The sequence below is a fragment of the Dipodomys spectabilis genome, unplaced genomic scaffold (genome assembly GCF_019054845.1).
Source record: "Dipodomys spectabilis isolate Male_0828 unplaced genomic scaffold, ASM1905484v1 ptg000499l, whole genome shotgun sequence".
Classification (NCBI taxonomy): Eukaryota; Metazoa; Chordata; class Mammalia; order Rodentia; family Heteromyidae; genus Dipodomys; species Dipodomys spectabilis.
In genome coordinates this window covers 3,490,850-3,500,000 of record NW_024871176.1, presented here as the reverse complement: position 1 = coordinate 3,500,000, position 9,151 = coordinate 3,490,850, and the positions used below count along the sequence as shown (strand labels likewise).

The window sequence follows — 9,151 nt, the reverse complement described above, 5'->3', positions numbered from 1 at the left end:
TTCCCAGCCTGGTCCTGGGCGAGGAAAACCACTTTTTAATGCCACTTACTTAAAGAACCCACATTAGATGGGCGCTCGTTTGTAAATATTAACCGTCTGCCACAGAACTGCCCCGTGAGAGGTAATGCCCTTGACAGTGTGTTTCCTCTTTTTATAGGTGTGGAAATTATCTGTGGATTCATTGTGTAACTGGCCACGCTCGTTGAAAAGAGTGGGAACGATGCGAGGATGTGAAGGAGAGGTGGGGAGAGGAACGGCGACGGTTCCAGTCTTCAAACGTGACTGTGTGAGCAGCCTGGAGCAGCTTTAAATAAACATGGATGCAGCCAAGTGTGTCTGTGAGTGTGTGTGTGTGTGTGTGTGAGAGTGTGAGTGTGTGTGTGTGTGAGTGTGTGTGTGTGCTGTGTGTGTGTGTGCTGTGTGTGTGAGTGTGTGTGTGTGCTGTGTGTGTGTGCTGTGTGTGTGTGTGTGCTGTGTGTGTGTACTGTGTGTGTGTGTGCTGTGTGTTGTGTGTGCTGTGTGTGTGTGAGTGTGTGTGTGTGCTGTGTGTGTGTGTGCTGTGTGTGTCTGTGAGAGTGTGAGTGTGTGTGTGTGCTATGTGTGTGTTGTGTGTGTGTGTGCTGTGTGTGTGTGTGCTGTGTGTGTGTGTGCTGTGTGTGTTGTATGTGCTGCGTGTGTGTGTGTGTGCTGTGTGTGTGTGTGTGTCTGTGAGAGTGTGAGTGTGTGTCTGTGTGTGTGTGTGTGCTGTGTGTGTGTTGTGTGTGCTGTGTGTGCTGTGTGTGCTGTGTGTGTCTGTGAGAGTGTGAGTGTGTGTGTGTGTGTGTGTGCTGTGTGTGTTGTGTGTGTGTGCTGTGTGTGTGTGTGCTGTGTGTGTCTGTGAGAGTGTGAGTGTGTGTTGTGTGCTGTGTGTGTTGTGTGTGTGTGTGTGTGCTGTGTGTGTGTGCTGTGTGTGTGTGTGTGTGTCTGTGAGAGTGTGTGTGTGTGTGTGTGTGTGCTGTGTGTGTGTGAGTGTGTGTGTGAGTGTGTGTGTGTCTGTGAGAGAGTGTGTGTGTGTGTGTGTGCTGTGTGTGTGTGTGTGTGCTGTGTGTGTGTGTGTGCTGTGTGTGTCTGTGTGAGTGTGTGTGTGTGCTGTGTGTGTTGGGGGTGGGGATAATAAATACAGGAGCTCTGGCCTTCTGATCACCGGTTGTAAGGCAAAATGAACATTCAGGTCCACCAAGCAACTTCCAATCTATTCTGGAACATTCTGGAGCAGAGCCTGCTCGCTAGCTGGAGTTCACGTGAGTTTCTCATGGGCCACGAGTCCAAGCCGGCGAGCTGAGGACCTGGGCTGGGAGAGGACCTGCCATGTGCTGTGCCCTGGCTTTCGGCCTGCGTCACCCAGCCCCGGTCTCCACCCCACAGCCACGGGCCACCACACACACACACACACACACACACACACACACACACACACACACACACACACACACACACACGTGTCCGGCTCCACGCCTCCTGTTCTTGTAAGGATGCCGGTCAGCGGGGCCTGACCATGGACTAATGCGACGTCCACCCCGGCCCCATGTCCAAAGGGCCAAATTCCAAGCTCTCGTGGATTCTCGTGGGAAGAGGGCGGGAATGCCACCCAACTCAGGGCTCCACCCTGCAAGCGGCAGATACGTGGCCCCTTCCAGTCCCCCTCAGAGTCCTTCCCAGAGCTCCGTGTGGTGACCGGCCTTGCGTCCACCCTCCATCCCCAGCGGGGGCCACGCTGCCCTGTCCGAGCAGCAGCCCCGTGCCAGCCGGGTGACGGCCGGGTGGAGCCCGTGTCTCTCCGAGTTCAATGAACGAACTAGCCACAGCTGTATGGTGACAGTCAGGGGATCGGCATCCAGAGGCAAACTCGGTTCAAATCCAAGCCCCACCACTTCCTGGACGGATGACCTTAACCCAACAAGGGAAGTCTCCACGACTCAGTTTCTCCCCGGGTGGAACAGGCCCCACTGGCGACTTGTGGCCTTCAGTCCCCGGGGCAGAGCAGAGCCTACCAGAGCTTCCTCCTCAGACTGAGGGCGTCAGAAAAGCACCACTGTTGACTTGGAGATGATCACGCATCCCCTCTGGCTGCCCAGGTTCCATTCCGGCTTCTTTGGCCATGGTTTCCCAGCCCAACACCACTCCACACAGCCAGGGAAGAGAGAACACACACACACACACACACACACACACACACACACACACACACACACACACACACACACACACACACACACACACACACACACACACACACACACACACACACAGCCACAGCCTGTGGCTCTCTTGAGATTTCTTGGAGATAGAAACAAAGTTGATTTGGCTCTGCTCAGAACCTTCTGGAACAATCACTGCATAGTTCCAAGCCCCAAGACCCTTGGACTTCTCACCCGCTCTCTCTTGGCAGAAGGCAGCTTCCGGTATCCACAGAGTTAAGCATTCAAGCTCAGGAGAAAGGCTTTTTGGACAACAAACAGCCCTTTAAAAACAATATTTTGATGAGTTAAGTGTAAATGAATGAGAAACACATGGATTAAACCTTGCTTGATGTGCACATGGGTTTAATAATTATGGGGCGGGGGGAGGCTGGGGTAGGAGGAAGCCGGGCTGGAAAAGCCCTGTCTTGGGTTTTATCAAATCTAAAATGTTTGCGAAGTAATTCGAGACATTCCACACGCCCCCCACCCCCCCGAATCCCCTCAAACGTAGCCAGATCTTTTCTTTTTTTCCCCTTCCAGGTCCACCTTCAGCCACGTCCAACAAGCAACACTGGATGTTTCTAGTAAGATGGAGTGCTCCAAGGAGCCTGGGCCTTGTGGCTTCTGATTGGCCGAGCAGGAAGCCGTGATTTATGGGACCGAGTAAAGATTTATAGATTGCCATTATAACAAAATTCCTTCCAAAGCGAACAGTACCCAAGCGCCGCTTTATAAATATCTTTCCTGCTCGAAGCCTCTTTCCTCGTCACAAAACTCCCCTTCTTCTCCTTCTCCCCAGCCCCCCTTAAAGCCACAGAGACACCCCCCTTCCCACCCCCCCCCACCGTCCCCAAACGAGGTCTCAGACCAATGCAGAGTGAGGGTATTAATTTTGCCGTGACTGAAACGTGTTTCACTTTGGATTGAGTTTTAAATGACTTGGGTTTATATAAACCGCGGGTCACAAGAAGGTTACGGCTAAAGGGCTCATAAGTTAGGTGAAGGGTAGAAGGAGGGGAATTTTATAAATGCTTATTGCCTTCATAAAAAGAAAAGCCAAGCCGTGTCCGTGCCTAACACAGTCAAACACCCCATACATCAAGGCCTGCTATTTCCTACAGGAAGTGTCCCGTACTGATTTGGCAATCTGGCGGGCTTCTGTCTTCCCCCCGTGGCCATGACATCATCTGTGGCTGGATGTCTGGTTAGGATAAGAAACCTCTTCCACATGTCCCCACCTCGGGGTCCCCCCCCCCTCCTGCCCCCAAATAGATTTTTGAGTCACTCAAAACCCCGAAGGACCCTAAATCATTTGGCTTAACAGGCAGCAGAAAAGTGGGGTGAGAGGTGGTGGGGAGAAGGCCTTCCCGTTTTAATCGTCCATTCCCCCAGTGGCAAACCCCAGGTCCCATCTACCATGGTGTGCAGAACTATCTAGAACGGATTTTGCAGGGAGACGTGTGAGTGGAGCTTGTGGGCAGACACGTGTTTGCAAAACACAAATGGGCAAGTGGAATATCTTAGCACACACACAAGGCGTGGTAGTCCAGTGGCCCCCCAGGGGAGAGCCATTGCTCAAACAAGCCCAGGCGGTTGTATCAGTCCGCTCAGCCTCAGCAATGCTGCGTAACAACACATCCCCCAAGTTCCTTATAAGGGCGAGCAATCACTGGTTGGTCTCTGAGTGGTCGCTCATCAGCCAGGGTGGGGGGTGGATTTCAGGCCCCAGGTTGAGTCTGAGCCCCCGACCCTATGATGAGTTCAGACCCGCCTCAAGTCTTTTTCCTCCACCCTGGGTCAGAGGTCACACGGATCACGTGGCCGCCCGTCTGCTGTTCTCAAACACCGGAAGTGCTCAGTGTCTGTGTCACACGCTTGTGGGTGAGGACCGTCAGCTTAATGTCGTGGACTAAGCCGCTCTGGGTCCCTTCCGCCAACACAAGCCACGTGGCCGAGACCAGAGCCGCGGGGCCCGAGGTTCTGCTCCCGCCGTGGTGCCACTCAGGGCCCCGAGTCGCAGCCCGTGAACCGCAGGATTGAGCCAGCCACCCCTCCCAGGGTCACCGCGCTCCAGTGCTTTTGAGTCTGGCCGCAGAAAGCCATTGGCCAGTCTCCGAAGCCCCACGTGGCTCCTCACCAGCACGACTGAGCTTGATGCCTCTGCCCTCTGCTCCCACACCCTGCTTCCCGAATCTCCAGCCAAGACTCGCCTGGCCTCCCCTCGAGAACCAGTTCAGAGCCCGGGGAGGCGGCTCACACCTGCAATCCCGGCTTCTGAGGAGGCAGCTTAAACTAAACAGCTCGCAGGACCTCATCTCGTTAAGCAAGCTGGCGTGGGTGACTCACGTCTAGAATCCCAGCTATGCGGGAAACAAAGGTAGGAGGCTCTCGGAGTATGAGGCCCTCTGTGAAAAGCAACAAATAAGAAGAGCTGGGAGGGGATCGCTGAGGGGGTCGAGTCCATGCCTAGCATGTAGGACTCCCTGGGTTCAAACCCCAGTACTGCACACAAAAAAAGAAAAGAAAGAAAGACGTGATTCAAAGGCTTGCGTACTCCACGCCTTGCCACGAGCCAAGGGCGGCCTGTTCTGTTTCTCTTGTGATCCTCACTGCTCATTCTCGGGGGGGGGGGGGGGGGGGGGGGGAAGGGGGAGGATGACTCCTCCCCCCCCCCAGAGTGGTGACAATTCCATCCACCAACCTGGCATCCTCAGCCGCCGCCCGCCCTGTGATTCGCGGGCTGCCTGGCCCTGGCGGGTGGGGCGGGCCGCTGCGGGTCAGGGGGTGAGCAAGCCATCTGCGCCGTCTCCCCCATAAAAACCAGAGCCAAGGAGGGGAGGCGCGCACGAGGCGTTGTTGGGCCATTCTGGAAGGAGCTTTCGCAACCACTTTGGAACAACAACAAATCAATTATCCTGTGACCCACAAGTTAGTGGGGTACAAGGAAGTCGGGTTGGGTGGCAGGCGGCTCTGGGCGACAGTGAGCTGGCACAATGATTTGGGGTGACCCCCACGCCTGGTCACCATGGTGACACAACCCATCGAGGTCCGCTCAGCGACGCCATCTTCCCCCAGGGCACTTGGCTTTGTCCTGGCCGTCATCGGGCCACGCTCCACGTGTCCAGCCCACCCCTGACCCTCGCACGGGCTCTGCGGCACTGACTGCTGATACCGGCTCTCTGGATGGGACACTGAGATGTCCTTTGCCAGGGTCAGGTGAGAGCCCCGCCCTCCCAGACTGCGTTGCCCACCGAGCCCGCCCGTCCCCAGCTCCTGGGACTGCACGCTTTCTGGGAATCAACCCTGTCTCTGCCCACCCCCCCGCCCCAGAGGCCTCTGGGAAAGGCTGGCCTCCCCGGCGTCCATCCCAGCCACCCCAGCAGGGGTCAGGTCAGCCAGGCCACAGAAGCTGGCTTTTCCCAGCCGTAAATCCTCTGTCCCCAACAGTGTCCCATTCAGCCCCTGTCCCTAGAGCACGCGACCCCGGATAGTCTGGGGGTGGCAGGGCGCAGGGATGTCTGGGGCTGTGTCCTGACACTGACCGGTGGGTACCACCGCCCGCGAGGGCCTGACCCACGGGAATCCCTGCTCAGCCAGACGCCAGCGCCCTCTGTCCTCGGACGGCCCTTGGAGGATGTGAGGGAAGTCCTGGATTTGGGGGTTCAGTTGGCCGTCCATCGTTGGCATCATGAGGAGGTCGGGGGCGCAGGTGCTGGGATTTGCCACACATCACGTATTTAAACCACCAGAGGCTGCTGCGGAAAGGCCAGCACTGAACGCGGCCTGCTGTCTGTCGGAAGCCACCACTCGATTCCTGACCCAGGTCCTTCTGGCCAAGAGCTGCAAGTGCCCTATTCCCTTGATTCTTTAAAAATAAATAAATAAAGCCAAACAGGTCATCCTGTCGCCGCCGTCTGTTTCCTGAAGACGTGGGGAAAGCAACGCGCGGGTAGCTGCAGTGGTGCTGTCCTAACCCGGCCTCCCTCCTCCGGCCTCCCTCCTCCGGCCTCCACACACAGCAGCAGAGCTGGCCTGACATGTAATGAGATCGGACTCGGGCTGTTCCCCCAGATTCCCGACCCAGTTGCCCCGGACTGGGCCCCCGTGGCTCATCTCCCACCTCCCTGCTATGTGCACGACCCACACGCTCCGAGCCGCAGAGCCTCTGTTCAACCCTCACGGACGGCCTCCCTGGCTGGCTCCTGTGGGAGACACACTGGTGGTGCCAATCAAACATACAATGAAGAACCTGCCGAGCTCCGCACACGTGGCCTCTCCCTTGCCTGTGAACGGCGCCCCGCACCTTGTGAGCCGCGGCGGGGTCACCAAGACGGGCCCGCGGTGTACAGAGATGCGGGTGAGGTCTGCGAGCCGCACCCTGCGCGTGCCTGGCCAAAGCCCAGCCTCCCCCAGCTAGTGTCCTGACGCTCCCCAATGCAGAGCTCGGCCTCGATCCCAGACATGAACCCCCGACCTGGCCGCTGCCCTGGCCGCCTGCATCCGCCCTGGCGGCCTGTCTCTCTGTCTCTGGCGGTTGTGTGTGTTTGGCTGTGTTTACGAGCCAGGCCGGGCCTCCTAGGCACCCCCAGCCGCCTTGATCACAGAAATCCAACGCCTGACGCCCGGGCTTTAGAGACGGGAGGGTCCAGATTAGGAGAATTAACCACCGTGACCCCAGCTCATAAAGCAGGCCCCACCGCCGTGCGGGCCCCGGGGCCGGGGAGGGGCCAGAGGGCCAGCTCCGGCAGCCTGCAGCCAGAGCGCCGGGCGGGAAGGCTGCGTGTGTCGAGGTCCAAGCGTGCAAACGTGCCGTACGTGTGTCTGTGTGGTTAAATCACCGTGCGCTGCTCTCTCGCCAGCATGCAGAGGGCTTCGCGTGTTCTCTGCACACGGCACGGTTCTTTCTTTCTTCTCCCCCAACCTCCACACAGCCACATGGACCCCGCATCTCCCCGAGCCGTGAGAAGCCAGCCTGCTCTACCCAACCTCCCCGCCTTCCACTGGCCTACTAAATACCAGCCGCTGCGCGGAGACAGCGCCGAAGAAACAGGAACATCAGAGGAAGGGGTTTCTTCTTCTCTTCTTGCAGGGGCGGGGGGGGGGGGGGAGGAGGTCTTTCTCTTCTCACTTTTACATTAACTGAGAAAGAGAAGAGCTAGGCCCGGCACCTGTCCCTCCGGGTCTAGGGAAGCCGGCAGAGGCGGAAGGATCGTGATCCAAGGCTGTCTGGGGGCAAAAGCAGGAGACCCTCTTTGAAAAGAAACTGAAAGCAAGAAATCAGGGGGCATGGCTCAAGAGGCAGAGCACCAGCAGGGCAAGAACTCGTGTGAGTGCGAGACTGGGGGTGGTTCACTTCCAGACACACACACACACACACACGCACACACATACACACATACACACACACAGAGCTCTGCAGAGCATTCGTACAGCTCAGGGTAGAGAAAACCGGAAAATCCACGTCGTGGATGCTAAATGCAGGCTTTTATCTGCAACTGGGCTCTGAGAAGATGCCCCAGACCCGCAGCCCAGGGGCAGGAAGGCCCTGGAGCCCATCAAAACCAACAAACGAAGACACTTGTTTCTGATTCCCTCCCACGGCAGCCCCTGGAAAAGCCCCCAGTCCCCAGATGAAGTCGGAAGGAAAACATTGCCAAGGACAGCGTGAAGATGAAGCCGGTCCAGCCAAGATGAGGCCCACGACAGGGCGGGACAGGAAGTACGCGGCCTCCTTCCTTCCGCTGGGGCCACCTGTGGTTCTACTTTTCTGAGGCTGCTACAGCCCTGCGTTTGCAAATGCCAGCGACAGAGGGGTCCCGGCACCCAGCCCCTCACGGAGCTCTGTCGTCCTGTCGCTGGCCAGCAAGCCCCTGCCCCATCCGTCCAAGGCACATGCGAACACTGTGCTTCACACCGCGGGGGAGCAGGACTTAGACTGGAGCAGGAAAGTGGGAAGAGAGAAAGGAAAGAGCTTTTAAGGGGAGAAAGCGTGGGGAGAGACTGCGGGCTGCGTGAGACGGAGGAACACGTTTTAAAGGCACAGTGGAGAGACGGGGGGGAAATGGAAGGGGTAACACTGACCGAGAGGCGTTGCACTCATTACCTGACTTGTGGAATTGAAACCCCTTTGTACAAGCACCTAGGAAACAAATGCAGGATGGACATAGCCGCACCCAGGAGCTGTGTCAAGGATGGTCGAGAATGCACTTTGCGGAACTAAACACTGTAGGTACACAAGTGGAAGGTGACAGCTGGGCATGGTTGTGCATGCCTGTAGTTCTACAACTCGAGAAGCTACAAACAGGAGGTTGTCAAGTTCCAGGCCAGTCTCGACTTATAGTCAGACTCTGTCTCAAAAAAAAAAAAAAGGAATAGCAATAATAAAACATGTACAAATGCACCATCATTATTTATGACCAAGTAATATTTCTTTTTAATTGTACTTCTTTAGCAGGACTGGGATCTGAACTCGGAGCCATGATTTGGCCCAAGCTTTTCACTTGACCTACATCTACAACCTTTTTCGTTTTAGTGCTTCTTGTTCCCGCCCAGAGTCTTGGGGTTTTACCCATGGCTGAACCTCCTGCCCACGGCTTCTGCATACTTGGGATTATAGGCACACTCCACCATGCCTGTCCTGGTCTATCGCATTTGACGCGTCTTTATTTTTTTCTGAGTAAAATTACTTTGTCCGTACAGATACACGTAACTCAGAAAACAGAAACCGTTCCTAATTTTATCACATGGAAAAGCACCGCTAACGATCCTAAATTACCTTCATTTTTTTTTTTTTTGTCTGTATGGAGACATACATAACGGGGAATGTTCACAGACAGATAAGACATGGCTAGCCGGGTTGGAGGTATAGCTCAGCGAAGAGCACAGGGCTAGCCTTGGCACAGCCTGGGTTCAATCCTCACAAAACAAACACC

The 9,151-nt window shown here is 56.2% G+C and overlaps 1 long non-coding RNA gene across 1 annotated transcript; it reads left to right on the top strand.

Moving 5' to 3' along the window:
• Positions 1-4,380: 4,380 nt before the first annotated feature.
• LOC122099049 lies at positions 4,381-6,125 on the top strand. Its single transcript, XR_006145836.1, has 3 exons — positions 4,381-4,596; positions 5,295-5,435; positions 5,969-6,125. It is a non-coding gene; the product is annotated as an uncharacterized LOC122099049 (long non-coding RNA).
• The last annotated feature ends 3,026 nt before the right edge of the window (positions 6,126-9,151 follow it).